General features: G+C 40.2%; 1 protein-coding gene across 2 annotated transcripts in view; it reads right to left on the bottom strand.

Annotated features, from left to right (window-relative positions):
- Window positions 1–21015, bottom strand: part of LOC125457683 (inactive N-acetylated-alpha-linked acidic dipeptidase-like protein 2) — an 823004-nt gene extending 801989 nt beyond the window's left edge. For both annotated transcript variants that reach the window (XM_059651091.1, XM_048542236.2), the window contains exon 1: window positions 20903–21015. The gene's annotated coding sequence lies outside the window, so the exon portion shown is untranslated. The remainder of the gene's footprint in view (window positions 1–20902) is intronic.
- Window positions 21016–27639: the final 6624 nt, after the last annotated feature.

Here is a 27639-nt window from a genome sequence, read left to right as displayed (position 1 = left end):
CTTTGTTTTGGGTCGAGACCATTTTTCAGAAATCAGCCTAGAATTACCACTTTTTTTACATTACCAAACCTGAATAAGAAATTGTTGAATTTATCTTTTTCTTTTAGAGTATCCAAGTAACAGTTTACCCAATTCACTCCCCACACTGTCCAACTCAACACAATTAGTTGCATCTGCAACAAAACATTCATTACTAGGTTGCAGGTTCTTATGACCAATACAATTCGTTCTGTATGATCAGCATCATCCTCTTCTCATTTTGAATGTTCCTGTGCTGTGGGTCATTTGGAAAAAACTCATTACTCCTTTAGGAAAACTCAATGCCTAATGACTCTTTAAAAATACCTATTGATCATTCTCCTAACATTCCTGGGTTCATTCCCCAAATTTTGGTGTTGTCAGGCATAATTGTCAAGTCTGTCTTAATCCCGAATCCTTTTTATGATTTCATGACACTCATACCCCATATCTGGACAGTCTCACACTGCTGCTACTGTGAATCCTCCATTTATATGTCTGCCAATTGTTCCATTTGTGCCAAAGCTATTATATGTTAACATTTTCCAAGGATTTTTTAAAAACATTTCTGACATCTATTCCAAGACTTTTTTTTCCTTAAAATGTAACTCTTGATAATATTAGCTGTCGAATCATGATCAACACCTTAGCGCATCCCAGCAAATTAAAATTAAGGATTGAATTAAGAATCATCAAGTAGAATCCAACAAGACCTGGACAATATCCAGCCATCAGTTGACAAGTGACATTTCATGCCACACAAGTGCTAGGCAATGATCACCTCAACAAAAGAATTATTGACATTCAATAATGTTACTATCACTGAATCACCCACTATTCAATCCTAGGGGCTATCATTTAACAGAAACTGAACTGGACAAGCCATGTAAATACAACAGCGACAACAGCCGGCCAGAGGATAGGAATTCTGCAACAAGTAACTCACCTCTTTACTGCCAAAGCCTGCCCACGACCTACAATGCTCAAGTAAGGAGTGTAATGCAAAACTCCACATTTGCCTGGATGAGTGCAGCTCCAACACATGCAAGAATCATGGCATCATCTAGAACAAAGCCACCCACTTGATCAAGATCACATTCACAACCACCTCGACCACCAACGATCAGTAACACCAACACTTTTCATTCAGAGGAAGCGCTACCAGATATTTACTGAAGATATGTAGACAGCACCATAACACCAACCAGAAGGGCAAGGCAGCAGATACATGGGAACACCACCAGCAAGTTCCCCTCCAAGCCACTCACCATCCTGATCTGGAAATAAATTGCCATTCCTTCAATGTTGCTGGGTCAAAATCCTGGAACTCCCTTGCAAGTGACATTGTGAGTCTATCTACAGCACATACACTTGTGGTTCAAGGCATCCCACTACCACCTTCAAGGCCAACTAGAGACAGGCAATAAGTGCAACCAACACCTGTGTCCCTGGATTCAAAAGCCAATGATGCTCCAACATTCTAAAATGTAAATTGCAAGCATAAACATGGAGCAATTTCCATATCTCACATTTAACCACATATAGAGTTATTGTTCATTGCTTTTATGCTAACAAAAACACAAAATTCTCATTGCATTTAATGAAAACAGTGTAGTTCCAAAAATGCCATGCACCATCAAGTATTTTTCCAACAATTCAGATGAAAAACTCAATGGATTCTACTCTAGAACACCAAATAATCCACGTGGATTGTAAGAAAATCATTCCCTCAGAAGATCTGTACTCCCTGATAAACTTGTATATTTCAAAGTGTTTACAATCAGCTTACTAAGCTAAACAAAAATTGTACCAGCACCTAAAATAAATAAATTTAATATAAAACGAAACAGCAAAAAGATATAGGTGGGCAAGTTTACCTTCGTAAAAGATTGACCCTGATGACGGCTCTAGCAAGTATGTTCAAACCATTCATTCATCTATATTTAGTGAATGTTAACTCTACTTTGACCATATTTGGCATTTAAGAGGATGCATGCAGAAGACTTGTTAATTCACTGGATAAATTTGTTTTTTTTTCCTTTGATAAGCACACAACCAGAATGCCTGCTGGCATACCATATCTCTAAAAAAAAAGTACAAAAAGGGAAATGCATGTTCTGTCAAACAAAACAGTATTCTTTATATTTCTTCTTTGTTTATCATATAAAAACCCATTGAGGAAAAAGAACTACCAGGTCAGGCACAAACAAGGGAAGCTATTTAAAAACTGAAAACAAAAACTGTGGATGCTGCAAATCAGGAACAAAAACAAAATTGCTGGAAAAGCTCAGCAGGTCTGGCAGCATCTGTGAAGGGAAAAAAAAAGTTAACGGTTCAGGTCCAGTGACCCAAAAGGATGAGGATGGTCACTGGACCCAAAATGCTAACTCTATTTTCTTCCTCCAAGGGAAGCTATTTGGACCATTTAAGCTACGTGGGCCAGCACATTTACATTCTCTCACATCAGCCAAACTATTATTGAACGGCTCTTCGGTTTCAACTCCATTGCTCTAATCACAAAAACTCCAGGTGTTTTTCATTGACTAAAATCTTGCCACAAATCTCAACTAATTTTCCATTCATCATTTTAATTTATGTCCCTTGCTGTGAATATCTATTTTCGTAATTTATATGTTTTAGGATTTTTTTTGTTTAATGAAAATAAATGTAAATAGAAACACTTGCTGAAAAACTGTAAAACTGACATAGAATTACTAAAGTTCAAAGTGGAAGGCTTATCTTGCTGCGAGGTTGGTAAGAGGCATCTGAAGCCAGGCTTATAATAGCCACTTTGACTTTTCCCCAGATAGAATCAATTTGTCTCAAGACAACTTGGAAAATGCTTTGAATTTGGTATGTAAACTGGAGAGGCTTCAATTATTCATTGAGGTTCCCAGATCAGTGAAGGTAACTGTGCCTATGTAATCAAGTGGGCTTCCTGGTGGAACATGGGCAGGAAATGGGATTGAGAAACAGGTCAGCCATGATCAAATGGCAAAGCAGACTTGATGGACGAAATGAACTAATTTTGTTCCAATATCTTATAGTCTTTTGGTCTAACCAGGAAGTGTGCAAAGAAGATTCTTTCAGGTCTGTCAAAGAATCAAAGAGTCATTTTGCAGGCAAAATAATGCACTTATATTTCTGTTGGACAATTATCTACAAAGGGAGATATTTTATGTTTTATATTTATATGTACAGTTTCAGGCAAAAACAGGTTTTTCAGCTTTGATTTTCCATATTTCTAGCTCTCAGAGTTGAGGGAACAGAAGTGGCAAATATGAGACAGGTCTGCACTTTGAGAAGAGAAAGTAGTAAACTTCATCATTCACTGTGCAGAATGGGGGAAGATAGCTCCTGTTCTACTTTGAGGCAGAGGTCAAGAATGGCAAAAATATTGTAAGATTGTCTAAATTGAAGTTTTAGGAAGAAATATACAGTGACTCTCACAGAAACACGCAGGTTAACTTAAGAACAGAGAGCGCTCGAGAGATGCTCCATGAAATTGTAAAGCAGCTCTGGGAACACAGTCTCAGAGAAAGCAGTACAATCTTGTTGAAAGGCAGAACAAAGTACATGGAGGCCATTAGAAACCAAAGGTATTCCTGAATTTTAAATGACTGAGCAGAAATACAATGAGGCCCAAGTTTGAGTTCAGAAGTCTGCGCTCATGAGGTATTAAAAGTTGAAGGGTCATTTAGTCAAAAGCTAAATGATCGGATCCTCATGAAATCTCACACCTCAAAGAACCGTAGCAACACTGAGGAGAAATCAAAGTGAATTCTGGGGTGCTGAGGCATACTCGGTTCAATCCCAGATCTTGTAACGTATAAGAGAACTCTTAGTAAAAGTAGAAAGTTAAAGGGATTTACTTCTTGACTTGAAAAAATAATGCTGTTACTAAGCTTCATCGTTTTTTTTGTATGAAGGTTATTTTTGCCTAACAACGTGAAATTTTCTGGACCTGTTCATTCCATAAACTCTGAGCTCCAGTTTTTCCGAAAATCCGAGACAACAAAGTGTAGAGCCAGATGAACACAGCAGGCCCAGCAGCACCTTAGGAGCACAAAGGCTGATGTTTCGGGCCTAAGCCTTTCATCAGAAAAGGGGGAGGGGGAAGAGGGTTCTGAAATAAATAGGGAGAGGGGGGGAGGCGGATCGAAGATGGATCTGCAGTTCCCATTATCTCTGAGAATCTTATCAGTCTGTCTCCATTGGGATTGTAACTCCCTTATTTTAGTATCTTGCATAATTTGAATCAATATTGCAAAATATCATCCATGTAATTTAACCTTACTCTTAACTTCAAAGCCAAGGAGAAACAGTTTTTTAAATTTTTCCCCTAAATCAATCCCTTGATGCTATGGAACCAGCATTCTCAAAGTTCTCTGTACTGTCCAGAATGGCTTTAATGCTTCCCTCTGCACCTTATGAACCAAAACTCAACAAAACACTGGTGGTATTATCTGACCAAATAATGGCACTTTGAATTATGTAACTCACTTAATTAAACTTTCTACACCTTTTTTTTTTAAAATGTCTGGTTCACAGTGATTTAACATGTCCAGCACAGAATCCACCACTGCCCTCAGGTCTATCAGTTTTATTTACGTCTATTTAGCTCCTCAAAATTCTTTGGACTTTATTTTATACCCAACAAAAAAATTACATCCCTAAATGTTGTAGGCATCCAGGCAGTTGTTCTCAATCACACTGTAATGTAGGAAGGACATTAATAAATTGGAGAGGTTGCAAAAAAGATTTACAAGGATGTTACTAGGACTGGAGAGTTTGCGTTTTACAGAGAAGCTGGGCAGACTGGGACAGTTTTCACTGAAGTATAGGAGGTTGAGGGGTAACCTTTAAGGGTTATAAAATCATGAGGGGTTTAGATAAGGTGAATAGCAAAGGCTTTTTCTCTTGGGTAGGGGAATTCAAAACATGAGCACATAAATCTTGCACCTCACCTTAAAAGTTAAAAAGGACATGAGGGGAATCTTTTTCACACAGGGGGTGGTGCGTATATGAAAACGTACTGCCAGAGGAAGTGGTAGGTGCAGGTACAGTTACAACATTTAAAAGATATTTGGACAGGTACGTGAATAGGCAACATTTAAAAGGAACACGGATCAAACACAGGAAAATGGGACTAATTTAGTTCGGGAAATGTAGTCAACATTGATACGTTGAACAGGAGGGGTCTGTTTCTGTACTGTATGATTCCAAAATTCTTTGAAATAAAAAAAAGTGTTCTCAGCAAAAACCTCAGTTCAATACTGAGTCACATGCTTATTATGAACAGTTGTAACCAGTTTTACAACAAGGCCAGTTTTCTTACAATATATGCTAAATGAATAGTGTGAATTCAACTAGTGCCACACTAACTGGTGCACTATAAGCTGCATAAATACATTGCATTTATTAAAAGTATGTCCAAAATAGAGACTTTCTAATGACACAGCAGAGAGTGAAATCCCAGTAACAATAACCTGCATTTATTCAACGTCTTTAAACATAATTAAAATGGGATGAAGTATTTCATAGAAGCACTATAAAGAAAGATGTGACTTAGAACCACTTTGTGTGGACATTTGATAGCTAATCAGAACATTAATCAGAGCTTGACACCACAGTTCAAAGCCATTTCTCTTCCTGTAACAGAATCATTTTCTTTAACTTTGTAACAAAATAATCCAGATTACTGAAAATCAATTGTACATGTGATATATTAACGTTTTAATACTGTATAATAAAAGAAACAGTTTAACTTGTTTGAAATATGGGGAAAAACCATTACCTACGTTCATCCTATAATTACCTACAAGTGAAACATCAAATTTAAATACAAAGTACAAAATAGCTGATTCCACAATACACAATTCTAGATTCTACAAGTGTTTCCAGCTCTAAGTTATAACAAATCTAAACCAAAATACTGCCCTACGTTTTTACCAAAATTCTTCAAATACTAACAAATGGGCATGTCAAATGAATATAAGTATGACATATTTGCCACATTTGCAACGTGAGATTAACCTAGCAACGTGCCACACTAGGAAATTCTACTTTCTCCCTCCCTCTACCACTGTCAACTGCTGACAACAATCAGTCCAGCTGCTGGGCTTTGTATCTGTGCTAAACTGCAAGTCAACACAGCAACACTGTGTGCCTGGTATTTCTGGCAGAGGACAATTGACAAAAGACAAGCTAAGTCAGGGATGCTGTGAACATCCAGTCAGCAACCACATATACCACACAAGCAAGCGAGTGCCAAGAGAGCAAATGAACAGCCTAAGATGGAATTTCGTGAAGTTCGTGAATCGGGTGTATGCAAAGTATCCTTGTAACATCAAGAGGTGCGATAGTACTTCAAAGTGCAATATGGCAGTGCCAAAGTATACTGTAAATGGATTGGAGATGTGTCACGAAGGTGTGGAGAAGCTGGCATATGTCAAATGCCAGCAGTGATTGTGTGGTATATGTGATTGCTGGCCATGGAGGGTGCCATCTGGTCTCCAAGATGAAGATCCAGAGGAGCAAACAGCAAGCTGAAATACAGGAGCCCCACTCGGACTTTCATGTTGTGCATTCACAATGTCTAGTTTCTGTTGGGCTGGTGGTAGAATGAGACAGCACGTATATTGATAAACTGAGATTAAGGAATGAGGATGACGACGACTGATAATATCCATTAATAAATCTTTCACTATTTACGAGCAAAAATTTCATTTCAACTTCTGGATTTCAGTTGGATAATGATGGTGAGAAAACACTTCACTCAACTCTTCTTTTGATTTTTCCAAATTTCTCACCATAACCCACATTGTCCAGGACCTGGGAAAAGTCCACCCTTGGTATTGTTTTGGCTAGATTGAACAAAAACACAAACTGAGGAAAACAGAGTTCGTTGTAAGCAAGCGTGAGGTCATAGATTACTCTCGAAAATGTGAAAAGCTAGAAAGAGTGGGGTTTGAACAGATGTGTGTTCAAATACAGAGATAGCTAAAAAGTCGTGAACAGGTACAGAAAATAAATTACAGACTAATAAATAGAAGTACCAGTATTCTATAAGAATATAATAAAAACAGATAAAATTCATTAAGCTACTACATAACACCCTGGCTAGATCACACCTGAAGTTACAGACAGCAGTCTGGCTACCAAGAGAGCCAAATTTTATCAAAAAATCAGCAAAGTGTTAATTTTGGGATGAGGCTTTCTCTCAGTGAATTCTAGCAACTTGACTTATGCAAATCTCTGCTGCACTCCTCATTATGTAGCCACTATGCCTCTAACACTATCTTGCAGAAGCAGATGTACATACTACTGCAGGACCTTTCAGGATTTTCACCAATGGCATCATATTTAAAACACAACTGTTCATGTCATTTGTATCCGGCCACAAACAGCCCATCAGAATACACGTGGTGGGACAAAAAGATAAGATAACAACTTCCGAGGGCTCGTAAGTAGCATGATGGCTCTTTATGGAAATAGAAGGCAAATGTATTGCGATGCTATATCAACACCTAATCAACTGTCACTGTAACTACAGCTACAAGAATTAAACTGCACAGGTTACCTGTCCTTTGTGACATACCGTGTTAGAACTCTGACTATGGAAATGCTACTCCTTAGTGCCTGGCGTGGCAGAATATCTCTTTGTGCAATGTGGGAGCAAATTTGTTTTTTCCTGTTGTTCAATAAAATTTAAGAAAAAGACAAACAAAAAAAAGCTCTGTTTGCTCCTGGAAATAAACAGCAAATGTTTGTCTTTCCAGCAACAATAAGTTTAATCAATGACTAATCACTTCACCCAATTCACATCGATCGGGAATGGGTAACAATTAAATACTCCCTGGCTTGTTGTGACCAACCATGACCACGCTATCATGATGAAAGCTCCCCCACATTGAACAGATATTCTGCCACACCAGGCACCCAGAAGTAGCACTTCCATAGTCAGAGTTCTAACATGGTATGTCAGTCACAAAGGACAGATAACCTGTGCAGTTTAATTCTTGTTCATTGTCCTTATCATCCTCCTCAAAAAACTATTGCCACTCTCCCAGCTCTTAAGTATCTATTATATCCCATTTTCACTTGGTCAAGAACTGAATTCAAAAATTGCTGCACACTCCATTGACATCCCCATCCCGCTTCCCTGACTGAGGAAAGCATCAGAACCTAATCTTCAGAAGGCCTTACATCTGCTCCACAATGATACCATGAGTGGCGTTGTAACGACACACAGTTTCAGTTGGGGACGGTTTATTGGAATTGTCACTCATGGTTACAGAGAGTAGGCTTTGTCTCCCAGTAACCATCCTTCTAAAGGTTCTGGATGTGAGTTTGCTCGCTGAGCTGGAAGGTTCGTTTTCAGACGTTTCGTCACCATTCTAGGTAACACCAGTGAGCCTCCGACGAAGCGCTGGTGTTATAGAAAACTTGAAAGCGGGACATAACACCAGCGCTTCAGAGGCTCACTGATGATGTTACCTAGAATGGTGACAAAACGTCTGACAACTAACCTTCCAGCTCAGCGAGCAAACTCACATCCAGAACCTCAACCTGAGCTACAAATCTTCTCAAAACTCACTACCTTCCAAAGGTATCTAGCCCTTGAAACTAGGCAGGATGAAAGCTCTTAGTAACATAGGCAGCAGGACAATTTCCAGAATACCCTGGTGCAGATTCCAAACACGTTGTGCCGATTATTCCAAATGACTTGTACACTCTCAAAATGGAATACTGCTCTGTTAATGAAATCAGCATTAATGGCTCCCAGCTGTCAAAAAGGTGACAGCTACACTAAGTTTTTAATGCAAATAGCTGCTTCCAAGATCTACTGGAAAGCCATGAATGTTGGAAGGCCGTTACTGATGGAATTTGCGCCAGATCACACTGCATCATCTCATTGCCCAACTGTGGGGTTACTGTCGTAATCCAGGTAGAAGGCTTTGCCAACACAGCTGGCAACCCCACCAAATCAACACAATGTAGGCAGCAATTCTCACACAGTATGTTGGCAAAAAATTAAAATTTCAAAATAAGACAGAATCATCTCCATACCCTTGTGTAGCCTATGAAACTTTGCATGGTCTTTGTTGCACGCAGGCGACACTGTTAAGTCATCCAGATGACCCGCAAACCTCTTGCTCCTATCTTCTTTGTTGACCACCAACTGTTCCACCCAACTCTAACTGAAATCTCCATCTAATCTGCGGAGACCTGGGCCTATACTTTTGAAATGCCAATCATGATGAACTTCACTCCCATCGAAGCCACGTAGTATGCATGTTGACAACAACCCTTCTCACATTAACACATCTTCTCCAATTTTCTCCTACCTTATATGTTAGGTTGCCTCCTTCAGATTTTTTGTCTCCTCTCCATTCCAGCATATTGTCTCCATTCCTGAAGATTGAACTCCTCCTTTGCACGGTGGTGCAGCCTAATTATCTGCCTTGATTTTCAGTGAACGGACCAATGCGACTGAGCATGGGTCACACGTTCCCCCAACTCAGTCTGCACCAAATACTGACTGACCAGACCCCTAAATCAACCTGTACAGCTCCCCAACTGACTTACCTCTAATCCCCATGTTGTGCTGCACTAACAGAACTGACTGTAGCACACTTCCTGGACTATACTGATACAGAAACTGATGCTGTCCACCAAAAAAGCCAATTGACCCTCTCCAAGCTCCTGGATCAAGATTGGACACTGCCTTGACTGACTAACTGAACTACCATGCTTAGAATGTGAGACACTGCCATTTAGCTGCAACACTGGCAGTGGGTCTGCCATCTAGGATGTTGGCACAGGCTGTGGGTATGACATTGATAACATACTTCCGAGTAATATTTCCATGCACTTGATTGATCACTGCTCACAACCATGACAAGCTCCCTGGCTTTTTGTCTGCCCTGGAAAGTATGATCTACTGTGAGCTCATACACTCTGAATGACGTAGCAAAGTGTAAATAAGGCAAGAAAAGGCAGAGATATTGAGAGCATTAAAAGTAGGCACAGTGCTTAAGCAGTAAGAAAATACGCAAGGCACTCTGACGTACACCCTGCTCCTATGCAGTGACAGGCGTGCCTGGCACTGTGCACATAGAAGCCTGGTAGCAGCATTATAATACACATTGTCAGTGTACTCCACAGTGCAGCATTTAAGTGGATTACTGTATTTCAAGTGAGCGGCAGATGTGTCACATTGATGTGGTGAGGCTGTGCATATTTTACACCTATCACTATGGGCTGGGTAGGCAGGCAGTTTGAGGTGTTTGGGACTGCTGAACATAATTCAGACAAACAAGCAGTAAGCTGCACTCGCAACATCTCTGCTCTGACTTTCAAACTATACATTCTCCTCGCCACGTGGGAGAATAGCAAGCTGCATATAAAGGTGTTCAGAATAGGGAATAATGAAATAATAATGCCTGTGAATAAGCCTCATGCTGCTCACTCGAGACTTTCATTTTGTCACTCAAAGCTGGGGTGGAAAATCAGACATATTTTCTTGACACCAAGAAACTAATTTTTTGGATTTTTCCATGTTTTCCCCCACTGGCTTGTCACCACCCACAATGTTCAGACGTTGCAAGAATTCCGCCACACAGAGGACAAATATAGGGCTGAGAACATAGGACAAAGTTACCAGAATAGTACCTGAAATTCAAGTGTGAAATTATGAAAAGACATTGCAAAAACTGGGATATCCCCCAAATTAAAAAAAGATTAAAGAGGTTATTTGATTGAAGTGTTCTAGATATTCGAAGGAATTTTGAAAAAAAATAAATCTGTGGCTGTAGACTCTAGGACCAGACATCATAGTCTAGAAGTTGGAGCCAGATCTTTCAGGGCTGTTTACAGTAGTTCCACGCACAAAAGGTGACAGACAGACTTTGGGAATTGTTTTAAACAACGCCAGTTGTTCTTAGATCAATTGTTCATATTAAATCTGGAATTGACAAATTTGTTATGGAGGGATATGGGACAAAGGCAAACAAATGGATTATTGTCGCAGATCAGCCAATCTTTCTCATTTCCAATATTAAATTAGGCTCGAGGCGCTATTCCTCACTTCACCATGTTCCTACTAATACAAACAAGTTCAAGGAACGCTACCCTAAGTCAAAAAGGATGAAATGGCCAGCTTTCATGCTTTATGCATTCTGAATTAGTGGAGTACACCTGTTCAAGCTTGGTTTTGCCTTATGTAAATCTGTCTGAACTGAGGAAATGCCAGATCAACTACTTGTAATTACAAGATTAAAAACCCAATGTATTTGATGCAAATATTTGCCAAATAAATGTTACGTTCATACAAAACATAAGAATTTGTGGCAATATCAAAAATTATTTGGATATTTTATCTTCCAGGGAACAGGCCGGATGGAGAATGTTTAGACTTGGCCATGCAAACAGATAATACAGGAGATAGCAAAGAAAATGCTTTCAAACAAAACTGGTTAAAACTTCTCTAAAGCTGGGTTCAGTTATTTACCTGCTTTGTTATATCCAACTCATGACATCTAAGATTAATTGAAAACACCCATGGACAGAGATTCAAGGACAAATTAGACACACACTGATGTTCATAACAACCAGTTTAACACTCAATAGTAAACATATTGATTCAATTGATGTAGCATCTTCAAAACTTGAGTATTGCTGAAAAAAGCCTTTTTCTTAGAAGTTTTTATTATCAGGGCTATTCACATGAAGCAGCAAAGAGAAAACAGCATTTATGCCATTTAATGAGGAGAGTTCTGATTGATTGTTAAGTGGATTCCAATTGGCAGCAGCTTGCCATGGAGTTAATAATGATTGACAGTTAACTGTTAAGCTTTACTTCCATTTTAAAAAAGGCAAGTTGGCTCTGATCGGTCAAGGCACTACCCTGAGAAATGAACTAGACAATGGCTGTTTATAGTTGAAACAAGTACAGTTTGTGTATTTTTGTTTGTCTCCAAAGAACATTGGCCCAGAATATATCAGCATATGTAGCTTCCAATACACCCATCAACAATTCCCTCCTTTTAACCTGAATTCATAATATCAATTCTCAATCATCTGGAACAACATAATAAATTATACACTGAAACATACACTCAAAAAAGGTCTTGCAAAAGTCAGGTCTCTTCATTGTTCTCTCTAAAACTCCAAAGAGAATATTTTAGGTTTTCCAAAACAATTAGGCATTCACTCTGGTCAAAATTCAACACCAACTGCAAAAAGAGCATTGTTTCGAATTAGTAAAATATAATTTTTTTTATTGTTCTTGATGAACTATACCACAAATGTTAAGAATCAATATCATATCGTCATTGATACTTGGCATTCACAAAATGTCTACCAAATATTAGTGTTCTACAAACAAATTAAACCATAAGATAGTACTATACAAAATAATGCAAAGTTGCTGCACATATAATCAAAATTCTTGTGGCATTAGTTCTGGTGGTAGAGCCATAAGTAATGCTGTACACACTAGCTCTTGGAGACAAGCTAGAAATTTGAGATATGGGGAAGGAGGTTTAGAGTGTGTGAAAATAGGTGAGGTCTCAGTGTTTTATAATATGTTTAAGAGAGCACTAAGGACAGATTAATGCTGTGGTTATGTAAACCTGAAAAGCGCAGCTGCATAAACAAACAAATTTGAATCCTCTCTATCTACAAAGGTAAATTAGCTGCCTTGGTAAAATTTGTATTCAATCAACAAAGTTACCACAGCAACTTGATATCTTTTATAAATTGGAATATGAGTCACAGTTTATAATCAAATGATCCATTCTCCTCCAGCCGGTCATAAAATTATAAAGGAACTGCCTTAGAAAACACTTTTCACTTACATCTTTTTTTGAAGTTTCATAAACAAAATCAAGTTTCCAGTTACCATAATTCTGCAAATAATTATTGTTTCGATGATCCACAGCAACAGCATATTTTTATTTCTTAGAAGATTTATCCCTTGCCTAGAGAGTTTGTCAGACTGTAAGACATATAGTATTAAATAAATTAAGGGGACTCAAGGTGGAATAGTCAGTCAACAGTAGCAGACACCATTGAAAAACACAATCAACCAGACACTGCTAGGAGATACAGAGGGGCACTTAAACTGTTGAGCTGACAAAATCCCATTGAGTAATGCTAAGAAATCATGTAAACAGAATACAGGACCTGCTCTGTGCTGTAGTAAAACATTCTGAAGCAAGAATAATCAAGCCCAAATCCAAGATTTTATTTTATAAGTAAAACCATGGACAAGAGTATAGAAAGGCAGTCAATTCTAGAGATCTATTTATCAGTGTGTCTGAAATATGCAACTTTTCACGCCATGTTGTTATATGAGTAACAGATGAAATATTTATTTTGTAAGAAAAGCATTTCACCATTATACTCTAAACATTTCAAGTATTCATTTCTTCTCCTGCTTGATTATTCGGAATGGTTTGTTACTGCTAATCCACACTAGGCAGTGGGAACTTTTAGCCCCTTCAGTTCAAAATAACATACCTGCACAGTTTGTGTTCACTGCTGTCTATGCAAAAGTGTGACAATAAAATAAAGGATGTAAGGATAAAAGGATAAAACAATAAAATAAAGGATGAAAGTATGACATCTGCAAATACACAACAACGCAACATTTTTCATCGTAATAACAGACATGCACATCTCTCAAAGTACAACTAATTTGTAGCAAAATTATTATTTCATGAGATCAGGAGCAATATGCTGAACCAAGATTCACATCTCCACAAATCACCACCTTATAGAATCACTAGAATGTGAATGCAGGCCATTCAGCCCATTGAATCCACACTGACCCTTTCAAGGGCATCCCATTCAGATTCCCCCCTGCTACCCTATCCCTATAACCCTACATTTCCCCTGGCTAATCCACCAACCTGCACATCCCTGTACACTATGGGCATTTTAGCATCGCCAATCCACTTAACCTGCAAATCTCTGGTCTGTGGAAAGAATCTGGAGCATCCAGGAGGAAACACACGCAGACGTGGAGATTTTGCAAACTTCATACAGAAAGACGGCTGTGGCTGGAATCAAATCCAGGTCTCTGGCACCATGAGCAGGTAGTGCTAACCATTGAACCACTGTTGTGGTGGAAAATGTTTTGCCTTCTTGCTGAAAGGTTAGAAGCCTGACTGGCATCTGTACTTTAACAAGAAGCTGAGAGATTTTACACGGTTGAAGTTCCACATGAACTTGACTCCTCCAAGGCATCCCTCTCGAGACTCTGGTTCTGTGGCTCTATAATCATCACTATCTCTTAGATTTATGCTACTAACCCATGACTCCAACCAAGAGGCTTATAGACCCCAACAATTCCTTGAGAGATGCTATCAGGAAATTTTTCATCCTAGTAGGGGCAAAGTTTGCAAGAATGATTAGGAAGAGAGTGTAGTGAATGAAATGTTTCCTCAAAAGCAGAACAGTCAAAAGAATACCAGGTCTCACTGACTCCGAAGACCTAGGAAAGCTGTGGTAAAAAGGGGTCGGATGCCTCATGGTTTGGCATGTCACAGAACTCCAACAAGATTGTATGAACAGCATTCCAAGGACCCCACATTAAATAAACTTGTACATGGGATTCTATCAGGGTCCATTTGCCACATTCTGCAATGATGAAGAATTGTGCATGGGGACAGCGGTGTCCCCAGTCAAGAATCTGTACACATACAGACATAAAGTGCATGAAGGGCATGAGATACCTTTGTCTTCCAGCAGCAGCACCGGTGACTGAACAGTGCACTTCATGATAAGTCTCTGTGCATCCAAAGTGAGAATAGGGCTCAAAAAGGAGCCTTAAAAATAAATTTTCCCAAGTTCCCCTGGGTGGGGAAAATCAAATCCAACAGGATCGACTGTTTTGTTGTCAATGAAAGTAAACCGTAAATTTTTCAACTTGGAATGTTAGCATACTCAAGGATAATCTCAAGAACGATGGTCTGGAAAGAAGAACGTCAACCGTATGAGTGAGTTATCAAGACAGAAAAATTAATACTGTCACCCTCAGCTATGCTTACCTTCCTTGTGTGGGGCAACTAAAGAAACAAATCTGAGGATAAACCTGAAGTTGGAAATCAAAGGCTGTTCTGACTCTTATTCCCACAGAGTTGGCTTTGATGTGTCAAAGAGAATCTTGAATGCATTGCCTAACATCTCCAATTGCATGAAAGAAAGACTCATGACACTTCACCCACAACATAGCCATAACCAATATGCCCATGCCAAGACTCTTGACTCCATTGACGATTTTAAGGAAATGCTTTGTTCTGATCTTGAATTCCTGATTGCCGTCCAAACCAAAAAAGGAAAGATTATCCTTCTGGGAGACTTTAATACCAAGCTGGTGATCTATTATATGCATGGAGCAGAATCAGTGCTAAAGAGGAGGTGTGAAAACCTAATGCGCAAAGCATCTTCCTGCTAAGAAAGTGGGTCAGGAGAGAGAAATTCCAAACGCAGCAAGACCAATCAGGAAAATCTTCAAAAGTGTAACTTAATTCCAGAACAGAGGGATCAAGTGAAATCAGGTGCACTAGAATCCTGTGGATAAGGACTCTTGTAGTAGTGGTAGTACCCTGCCTCTTGGCCAGAAGGCCTTAGTTCATGCCCCACCTGCTACAGAAGTGTGAGATGACATGTATGAACATGTTGTTTCAAACCATGTAGAATCCTGTGGACAGACCACTATGTCCAAACACAAGCAGCACGACGGTACAGCAAAAATGATTGAAAGAGGTGGACTCTAAGGGCAAAAAATGACACAGCAGAACAACCCAATTTTGCTCATTAAAAAAGACAGCATTTCAACAGTTCAAGATGAAAATCCAAAAACATGTTTAGAAGATAAAGCCAGAGAGATCCAAACATTCAATAACCATGACGACAGGCAAAGGTGTTTTGAAGCCACAAGGGCAAGATGTTACAAGCCTTTTCATGCCCAATGGTGACCCAATTTCAATGCTCAAAAATTGGCATGACCCCTCACTGAGAACTGCGAGACAAAGGACCTGTTACACTAAGAATATGCCTGTTGTAACTTAGTCTAAATTCAAAACAGCCATTACTGCCCTGGATGTCATGACCTCAAAAATTTAACCCCAATTTTGGCTGCCACCCACACCTGGAGAAGCTGTGCAAGGGTCCTACGTGAGGATAGACAAACATCAACAGACAAAAATAACCTCTCCACAGCAGATAGGTTTTCTCCCCCTTCAATATATACACTGGCTGACAACCAAGCTTATGGATTAGTATTTGTTAAAACTTTGAGAACAGCCAATGAAATAAATACCACTGGGAACATCCACTGGAACTACAACAATATTTCACTATCTACACTTCACGCAAGATGCAGAGAATATTCAATATTTCTTTAAAAACTTTGTTTTTGGACTCACTTACTCCGATGCATTTGTGTGTTGCGTTATTATTTCTTCTTGTGTTTGGTATCTAATAAACTTAAGTTAACTCAAGAAAGCCATGTTAAATTGACTCCTTTAAAACCGAAGCTCAGGAAAAAAGGAGGGCATCTGGTTTTAAGTTAACCCTGCAGCAACCTGGAGAAAGAGGTCAATTTGTCACTCCTATTCCAAGAGCTTAACAATTTAGCATATGTGGAATCAAAAATTCTACAAAGTTTCTAAAGAAGGGTCCAGACCCTAACGTCAGCTTTCCTTCTCGTCTAATGCTGCCTGGCCTGCTGTGTTCATTCAGCTCTACACCTTGTCATCTCAGACTCCCGCATCGCAGTACCTACTATCTCTGCCACAAAGTTTGTTTTTGTTTGAAAATAATCATGAAGTCATGCGGCGCACTTCTATCAATTCAATGAGAGAAATTCTGATTTTTTTCCTTTAAACCTGAATGGCCTTCATCTGGATTATTTCAGCTTTGTTATCAAAACTCTACCAAATTCTGTTTTGAACTCAGTCAACAACTTAGTATTCACAGCCCCTGGATTGTATCATTTCAACGATTCACAGCCCTCTAAAAGATAAAAATTTCTCATCTTAGATCTAAATGGTATGCCCCTTTTTCTCACATTATGATTCCATATTCTATACTCCTCAATCACTGCCAGCATCTACTCCAAGAAATCCTTTAAGAATGCTGTATTTCAGTCAGAGCACCCCTCATTCTAAATTCCACAGAATACGTTCTATTTAATTCATTCCTGTCAGACAATCCTTTATCCAAGCAAAAAATCTGTTACACCCCCATGAAAACTAGTATATCCTTCCTTAGGTAAGCACACAAAACATGCTTTCATACAGTGCCCAAAGTCATCTGGCACAGATCAAGCAATGAGGCCCTATCAAGAGTAATAATTTATGGACTGGCAGATAAACATTAGGCAAAGGTTTGGGTCAGGACTGCTAGTTTAACAAATCAAATAGTAATCTGTACATTTTTTCACTGATAACGGTCCAGGATTCCAATTACTGATTACTTTATGTTCCATATACCTCAGGATCCAAAGCCATTAGATAAGATAGGTCAATCTGACTCAGGTGTAGTGGTTCACTACCTACAAAGTCAATATCCACTTCTGAAGTAATTGTGAAGATAATGACAGGCACTGTTGTCAGAGCGTAAACAATTAACCACATCCAGAAAACAAAGCAATATTCATTCAGAAACTGTAAATTCGAAAGTAGGAAAGGTCAGAACAGTGACAGATTACAGAAGAACTACATCTTAATTGTAAAATCTAAGTGAATTTTGTTTAGGACCAAACCCAGAGTCCTGCAAGTCAACCCAAGGAAAGATATGGGCCCAGATGGTGTCCCCAGCCAAGCCCTCAGATCCTGTGTAGACCAACTGGCGGAGGTATTCACCAACATCTTCAGCCTCTCCCTTCTACAAGCCAAAGTCCCCACTGCTTCAAGAAGACGACCACCGTAGCATATGTAACATGCTTTAGTGACTACCGTCCAGTGGCTCTGACCTCAATAATCATGAAGTGCTTCGAGAGGCTGGTCATGGCCCACATCAATTCCAATTTCCCAACCTGCCTCAATCCTGCACAATTTGGTTACCAATGTAACAGGTCCACAGAGGATGTCACAACCCTAACCCTGTAGTCACCCCTGGAACACGTGGACAGGAAGAGACTAACATCAGATGCCTGCTCAATGATACAGCTCAGCCTTCCAACACCATTATCCCCTCCAGGCTGATCTCAAAAGTGTGACCTTGGTTTCAGCTCTGCCCTCTGCAACTGGATGCTCAGCTTCCTGACCCACAGACCACAATCAGTGAGGATAGGTAACTGCACCTCCTCCACAACACTTAACACTGGGACTCCACAAGGATGTGTCCTCAGCCCCCTACCGTACTCCCTGTACACCTACGTTTGTGTTGCCAAATTCCAAACAAACGCCAGCTACGCATCTGCTGATAACACCACCATAATGGGACGGATGTCTAACAAGACAAAATACAGATGGGTAATTGAGGATTTGGTGACGTGATGCAATGAAAACAATCTCTCTCTCTACAAAACTAAAGAACTGATCATTGACTTCAGGAAGGAGAAGGAGGAGAACACATCCCCATCTACAACAAAAGAACTGAGGTCGAGAAGGTGGAGAGCATCAAGGTCCTCGGAATGACGATAACCAACAACCTGTCCTGGACTTCCCACGTAGATGTGACAGTCAAGAAGGCACAACTATGCTTCTTCTTCCTCAGGCAGCTCAGGAAACTTGGCATGTCCTTAAAGTCCCTCACCAACTTCTGCAGATACACCCAGACAGTATGCTTTCACCAGTGTATAATGACCTGGTATGGCCATTGCTCTGCCCAGGAGCATAAGAAACTACAGAGGGCGGTGTGCACAGTCCAGACCATCACGGAAGGCAAGCTTCCATCCATGGACTATCTACACTAGCTTCGTCGGAGGCTCACTGATGATGTTACTAGAATGGTGACGAAACGTCTGAAAACGAACCTTCCAGCTCAGCGAGCAAACTCACATCCAGAACTTCAAGCTGAGCTACAAATCTTCTCAAAACCTGCTACTATCTACACAGCTTGCTGCTGTGGAAAGGCTGCCAACGTCAAAGGCCTTTCGATGTCAGTAATGATGTCCTACAACCTCTTCCATTGGGCAGATGAGGGGTTCAAGAACAACTTTGTTCTGGCCATTATCAGGCTGATGAATGGACTCAAATAACACCGATTTTGCTAACATTGGTCTTGCCTAGCACATTCCCCACACAATGTAACCTGTATGCCTCTGTCTAGGTCTTTTTGGCCTGTACACCATCGCTTATGATGATCTGCCTGTACGCTCATAAACAAAGCTTTTCACTGCACTTTGGCACATGTGCCAATACATCAATCAATCAATAAATAATGGAAAGAACAATGTGAATTGGAAGTGTTTTGGATTGGATGGTGGAAAACAAAAAAAAAAACTGGAATCTTAAAATAAAAAGAAAATCCAATATGGAAGGCAAGGGTAACAATGTAAACAATTGGGAAAATAGTTAATAAATATTTGCACCTCAAGCTCATTTTGTAAAATATTCAGTCAATACTATATGTATGTTTAAAGCCTGTATTTCTCTACCAGAAGAGCATTTAACTATGTAGTTCAATTTATCATATGATGTACTGTTTCACTACAATTACTGTGATACTGCATTGGGTTATTGTCATGCTGAAGTACAGTAGGTCATGAACTACCCAATTAAAACTAGCAAACCCTTAGTTCCTCTATTAACCTCAAATGTCTATATTTTCATACTTGTTTCCACGCACATCATTTTTCCAAACAATAACAAATCATCTCCGTTAAAATAAAACTGAGTCACAAAACAGGGACTTCTCACCTGAAAAACGAAGGCTGTCCAAATAAAATGCAGCAATCCTAGTGAAACTGGTCCATCCAGTCTATCCTTTTCAAATAATTTCAGCATGCATTTTGATACAGTGTGGGCCCGTTGAGAAGTAATTGTCAAAGTTCAAGTGAATACGGACCATAAGTGAATTAAGCCAATCGAAAGTAGTTGTTTTACCAGGAGCTGTTAAGCCTTTACAAAAATCAATTTAAAAGGTGCTCTGATTTAGGGCACACGGTCACAATCTCTCCAGCTTTCATCTAGTTCTGTCAGATGTAGAAGTAGAGGTTAACATTGCTTAGAGTGCCTTGTTACCATCTGCCACAGACAGTGACTGGTGTTACAATGGCATGACTTGTTGGCACGAATGTTAGTTGTAGCACGGAATCAATTCCAGACAGAGTGCATTATATCAGCGTACATTAGACAGGGAAGATTTTTTCCCCCTGCTCAAACCCACTTTCTTCACTCAATGTGCGTGAAATATGTATTTATTAAGGCTTTTAAAGTAGCAAAAATCTTTTAAACAGTGTACCCCCGGAAAGTGGATTTACGACCAGCTTCGCCCCTTCGAGATCAAAGGTTTCGTGCTAACAGATCTCTGATACCAACACCAACTGCGAGACAACTTTCAACAATGTTCCTCTGCGCTGCGGCCTTTAAAGCCGGCGGGACAGCGGCCTCGCTTACCCCATCCCCGCCCGCTCTACAGACCGCGAGGCCGCTCCCGCCGGCTTTAAAGCCCAGGCGAGGGGGCGAAGGCAGAGCGGCCCCAGCCCCAGCCCCAGCCCGTGGATAAGAAAGCAGCTGCGCCGAGAAGTAGCTGCATTGCCCTGACCCGGAGTGGCGGGCAGTGCCCCTCCAGCAGCAGCGCCGGGGGAAAGAGACCCGCACACCTCCTCGAGGAAGAAGCAACCCAACACCTCACAACAATAACTAACTCTGCAGCCAACTCTCTCCAAGCACCAACTCCGGGACAGGAATAATTTACCAACCTTCTGGTAGAAAGTTATGTGAAGCTGCCATTTCTGTTTTTTTTTATCCCGTGTTTCTCTCAGTTACTGCCCGACACACCCTTTCAATTTACTTCATTCCCTACAGCAGGTTCCCAAACTCATTCCCTCCCCTCCCACTTCAATTATTAAAAACAGCATTAAAGGAATGGACGTGTACACTGTGCAAACTTCAAGCAAACTCGTTGTTTAAAAAACTCATTTTACACGAGTCACACAAGCAACATGTCAAGATTTTAAAGACCCAGATATTAAAAGTCATTTAAAATACACTGATTAACTGCAAATTCACGCAACCCCGGACAATAAAACAAAGTTGTCTTCTTGGAGAAAGTGTATTTGGGTAGACTATCAGGTCCATGGTAAAGGTGTCAAACAATTCTTGCGCCGAATCACCGCAAGAGAAAATGAAAATCTGAAATAATAGATATGTATGATGATGGACTATAATGTAATTGAGATTTTGCTTTTTGTTCTGAACTACTTTGATTTTGTTTCGTAATTGGCATCACAATAACAATCATGTCTTTTTTTCTTATCTGTTCACTCAGGCACAACCAATTCTATAAAAAGAAGTACGTGCCTGGCAGTTTGCTGCCAGGATAGCACTCGACAAACATTGAGCTGAGAGGGTTGACTGTACAAAATTAACTTATGATGCAGTGTCAGTTATAGCATAGTACAGAGAATCAACACAGCATTCCATACAGTATAATCAGATGACAGAACTAATGTACTCAGAATGGGAAAGGACTGTTTATTCAAGAAGTTGGCTGAGTAATCATTTGAAGGCATTACAAGAGTATGAAAAAGCAATCCCTTGGCCGAAAAATATATACCAACCTCTGTGTTCTCATCCTTACGAGGCCCCAGATTCCTTGCTGTTAGACCACCTTGTTCTTTTTTTCCTTACCTGGTTAAAAAAGTGACTGTGGAAGTGCCATTTCGAAGGAGCTTCAGTACAGTTGTGCAGAAAGTGGGAATTCATCTGAATAAACAGAGATTAGTAGACATTTAAAACACAGAAGGAGGCTATTTGGCCTACTGTGTCCATACAGGACAGCAAACATATGAGTACACCGATCCTATTTTCCAGTTCTTGGCCCGTGGTCCTGGAGCCTATACAGTAAAATGATTACCCACCACTGAAGTGTTAAGAGAATTCCTGAATCAACCACCCTTACAAGTAATGCATTCTAGACTCCTCCTGTCCTCTCTTCAATTCTCCTCTTAGCCTTCTACATCTTTCCTTGAATCCCTTCTATCGATGAAAGATATGACTTCCTATTTCCAGCTATTTATATGAAGACTGATGTAAAGTATTCATTCATGATTGTGCTCATGTCTTCCTCTATGTTCACTAATGGACCCTAACATTTTCCTAATTATTCTCTTGTCCTTTATATTATTCTCCAAACTCCTTTTCATTTCACTTTATTCTATTCCGCTTGCCTCACTCCCCCCCCACCAACACTAGCACTTTCTCGAGCATTCTCCGAGCTTTCCTTTTTAAGTTTTTCCTGAACTTTTCATTTTACTGTAGGGATTCTGCTTTTAGTATCTGCCCCAATTTCCCTTTATTTTCTTAACTCTAAATTTATGACTGTTGACATCCAATGCTGTCCCAGTTTTAGTGAAAATTCCAAGGCATTTTATACAAATAAAAGGATGAAGAGAGTAACTATGAAAAGGGTAGGTCCACGCAAAGACAAAGAAGGGAATTTATGTGTGGAGCTGGAGCAAGCGTATGAGGCCCTTAATGAATACTTCGTGTCAGTATTCACAAAGGAGAAGGACATGGTAGATGATGAGTCTCAGGAGGGGTGCATTGATATTCTAGACCATGTTGATATAAAAAGGGAGAAGATGTTAGGTTTTTAAAAAAGCAATGAGGCAGACAAGTGCCAGAACCTGATGGAATCTATCTCAGAATGCTGAAGGAGTCAGTAAGGAAATTGCTGGAGAATTGTGCAAAATCTTTGTATCCTCTTTAGTCACAAGAGAAGTCCCAGAGAACTGGAGAATAGCCAATGTTGTTCCTTTGTTTAAGAGGAGCAACAGGGATAATCTAGGAACTTACAATCCAATGAGTCTTACATCAGTGGTAGGGAAATTATTGGAGAAGATTCTAAGGGATATAATTTATTCACATTAAGAAAATTAGAGGCAGCATGGCTTTCTGTAGGGAAGGTCATGTCTCACAAGCTTTGAGAAAGTGACAAACATGATTGATGAGGTCAATGGCTGCTGTCTACATGGACTTTAGCAAGGCCTTTGTAAAGATTCCTCACGGCAGGCTGATACAGAAGGTGATATTACATAGGATTCATGGTGAGCATGGTAAGAAAGATGCAGAATCCATCAGAATTCTTCCAGAAATACAGACAGTAGCGGTGGAAGAGTGATTTTCCAACTGGAAATCTGTGGCCAGTGTGTTCTGCATGGATAAATGCTGTTTGTAATATGTACTAATGGTTGGAGGAGAATGTAGGTGGCCTGATTAGTAAGTTTGTGATGATACAAAGTTTGGGAGGATTTGCAGACTGTGAGGAGGAATGCCAGAGGATACAGCAGGATATAGATAGTCTGGAGACTTGGGTGGAGAAATAACAGATGAAGTTAATCCAGGATAAGCATAAAATTATTATTTTTTGAAGATCTAATACAGGAGGGAAGCACATAGTAGTTGTAGGACCCCTATTAATGCCAACATACACAGGAATCTAGGTGTACAAGTCCACATTTCCCTGAACATGGCAACACAAGTGGATAAGGTAGTCAAGAAAGCACATGGCATGATTGCCTTCATCAATCAGCCCATAGTGTATAAAAATTGGCAAGTCATGTTGCAGTTGTAGAGAACTTTAGTTCGGCCACATATAGAATATTGTGTACAATTCTTGTCATCACACTACCAGGAGGACGTGGAGATTTTGGAGAGAGCACAGAAATGTTTACCAAGATGTTGCCTAGTTTAGAGGGTATTAGCTATAAGAAGAGATTCAACAAACTTGTTTCAGAGATAGTAGGAACTGCAGATGCTGGATAATCTGAGATAACAAGGTGTAGAGCTGAATGAACACAGCAGGCCAAGCAGCATCAGAGGATCAGGAAGGCTGATGTTTCAGGCCTAGACCCTTCTTCAGAAATGGGGGAGGGGAAGGGGATTCTGAAATAAATAGGGAGATAGAAGGGGAGGCAGATAGAAGATGGATAGAGGAGAAGATAGGTGGAGAGGAGACACACTGGTCAATGAGGCTGGGATGGAGCCATTAAAGGTGAGTGTAGGTGGGGAGTTAGGGAGGAGATAGGTCAGTCCAGGGAGGACAGACAGATCAAGGGGGCGGGATGAGTTTAGTAGGAGGAGATGGGGGTGGGGCTTGAGATGGGAGGAAGGGATAGGTGGGAGGAAGGACAGATTAGGGTGGTGGGGACGAGCTGGGCTGGTTTTGGGATGCGGTAGGTGGAGGGGAGATTTTGAAGCTTGTGAAGTCCACATTGATACCACTGGGCTGCGGAATGTGATCCCAAGTGGAATATTAGTTGCTGTTCCTGCAACCTTCAGGTGGCATCGTGTTTGTTTTCACTTGAATGCTGAAGGATGAGGGGTGATCTAATAGAAGTCTACAACATTATGAGAGGCATATAAAGAAAGAAACATCAAAGCCTTTTTCCCAGGGTAGAAATATCAATTGCTGGGGATATAGGTTTAACGGATTTAAAAGCTTAAAGGAGTTGTGAAAAGCTGGTATTTTACACAGTGGGTGATAACAGCCTGGAATGCACTGCCAGAGGAGGTGGTGGACGCAGATATAATTGCAAAATTTAGGAGGCATTTGGACAGATACATGAATAGGCAGAGAATAGAAGGATACAAACCAAATAGAGGCAAAAGGTATTTAGTTTAGAACAGCATCATGTGTCAGCACAGTCTTGGTAATTGGAGGGCCTGTTCCTTTGCTGTACTATTCATTGTCTTGGTTCCACCTTTTGACCTTAATATAAATAGATTTGCCCCATACACTCACTGTTTCTTTCTTGAATGCTCCCCACTGGTCTAATACAGTTATAACTGCAAGTAGCTGCTCCCAGTCTCTGGGCCAAATCGTATCTTAACTTAGTGTAATTAGAAAGATAGAAACATAGGTGCAAGAGTAGGCCATTCAGCCCTTTGAGCCTGCACCACCATTCAATACAATCATGGATGATCATGCAATCTCACTATTCCATTCCTGCCTTCTCTCCATAGCCCTTGATCCCTTTAATTGCAAAGGCCACATCTGGCTCACTCTTGAATATATCTAATGAACTGACCTGAACAGCCTCCCGTGGGAGAGAATTCCATCGGTTCACAACTCTCTGGGTGAAGAAATTCTTCTGCATCTTCATCCAGAATGTTTTACCTCTTTTTCTTAGATTGTGAGTTAGCCTTTCCATAGATCCATCCTAATCTTTTCCCATTATTATGCAAAATCTAATTGAGTTACAACCACTATGTTCAAAATACCAGGGCTTATTCCCAAATGTTAGGTCCAGAATTGTCCCCTCTTGTTGGGTTTTCAACAGACTGACTAAAAAAGGTTCTTCTGATAGAATTTAAGAATTTTGCTCCTAACCTACCTAGCACTAATCTATCCCAATTAACATTTGGGTAGTCAAAATCTCCTAATATTACTCCCTTAATATTAGAACATAGAACATTACAGCACAGTACAGGCCCTTCAGCCCTCGATGTTGTGCCGACCTGTCATACCGATCTCAAGACCATCTAACCTACACTATTCCATGTACATCCATATGCTTGTCCAATGACGACTTAAATGTACCTAAAGTTGGCGAATCTACTACCGTTGCAGGCAAAGCGTTCCATTCCCTTACTACTCTCTGAGTAAAGAACTACTCTCTGAGTAAAGAGCTACTCTCTGATATATCTCTTATATATCTCTGAAATTTGATTACATATTTAATCCTCTATCTCCCCATGCTTGCTTTGGGGCTATAGTACAGATGTAACTGCATGTTTGTCCCTTTTGTGTTTTTTATTTCTACCCATTTGACTCCATTTGACCCTCCTTCCAAGAGGCTGAGGGGTGACCTAATAGAAGTTTATAAAATCATGAAGGGCATAGATAAAGCGAATAGCCAAGGCCTTTTCCCCAGGGTAGGGGAGCCCAAAACTAGATGGCATAGGTTAAAGGTGAGGGAGGAAAGATTTAAAATAGATCTAAGAGACAACTTTTTCATATAGATGGTGGTGCGTATGTGGAATGAACTGCCAGAAGAAGTGGTGGATGCTGGTACAATTACAACATTTAAGAGACATCTGAGTGGGTATATGAATAGGAAGGCTTTAGAGGGACATGGGCCAAATGCTGGTAAATGGGGCTAGATTAATTTAGGATATCCAGTGGGCATGGGTGAGTTGGACCGAAGGATCTGTTTCTGTACTGTACAGCTCTGTGACTCTGTGATTCTGAAAATAATTTCAAAGCTGTAATTGGGTAGCTTGAGTTTTGAAGTATCCTTCAATGTTGGGTCTAAATTAGGAAATCCCTCTTAAGTCAGGTAACTTGGACAAAGTATGAAAGATTTAAGAATGTGGGGAGGCTGGTTGAAGTGCATAAATGGACGGAAGAATGTGTATCTCCCTGAATCTAATTTACAGGTGAAGTCACACTTGCCTGAACTCATCAGGACAGAAATAAAAGGTCTACCTCACAATATTTATTTTTATTCATTTGTGTGATGTTGGTAATCCTGGTTAGGCCAGCATTTATTGCACAACCCTGGTTGCCCTTGAGAAGGTGGTGGTGAGCTGCCATCTTGAACTGCTACAGTCCACCAGCTGTGGATTGACAAACAATGCCATTAGGAAAGGAATTCCAGGATTTTGACTCAGTGACACTGAAGGAATGGCAATATATTTCCAAGTCACGATGGTGAGTGGTTTGGTGGGGAACTTGAAGGTGGTGGTGTTCCCATGTATCTGCTGCCCTTGTCTGTTAGATGGAAGTGGCCGTGGGTTTGGAAGGTGCTGCCTGTGGATGTTTGGTGAATTTCTGCAGTGCATCTTGTCGATAGTACACACTGCCACTCCTGAGTGTCAGTGATGGTGTGAGTGGATGCTTGTGGATGTTGTGCCACTCAAGCCAGCTGCTTTCTCCCAGATGGTGTCAAGGTTCTTGAGCGTTGCTGGAGCTGAATTCATCTAAGCAAATGGAGAGTATTCCATCACACTCCTGACTTGTGCCTTGTAGATGGTGGACAGGCTTTGGAGATTCAGGAGGTGAGTTACTTGTCACAGTATTCCTAGCCTCTGACCTGCTCTTGTAGCCACTGTGTTTACGTGGTGAGTCTAGTTGAGTTTCTGTAACAGATATGTGTCACTTTGTGCAATATAATCCACAGTTAAACTCTGCACATATAATAAGTCCTCATGCTTCATAGTTCACTGAAATCCTGGATATGATTTGACTACTGTAAGAATCATTGACAATATTAACCACATTGCAATTCAGCTAACAACAAGTAGATAACTAATGCCTATGGTCAGGATAAACTGCTTCATCAATTTTTGAACTAACAACTTGAAATAAAAATGAGTGATCTTGGTTTGTTTTCCATAATACTGTGTTTAGTTTTCTGCATGGGACTGGCACCTTTGTGGATCAAGAGAACTTACACTTGATTAATATTTTGCTCATTTATAATCATTTTCA

Source organism: Stegostoma tigrinum, chromosome 14, assembly GCF_030684315.1.
Source record: "Stegostoma tigrinum isolate sSteTig4 chromosome 14, sSteTig4.hap1, whole genome shotgun sequence".
In the NCBI taxonomy this organism is placed as follows: domain Eukaryota; kingdom Metazoa; phylum Chordata; class Chondrichthyes; order Orectolobiformes; family Stegostomatidae; genus Stegostoma; species Stegostoma tigrinum.
This window is presented reverse-complemented; position numbering and strand designations above follow the sequence as displayed.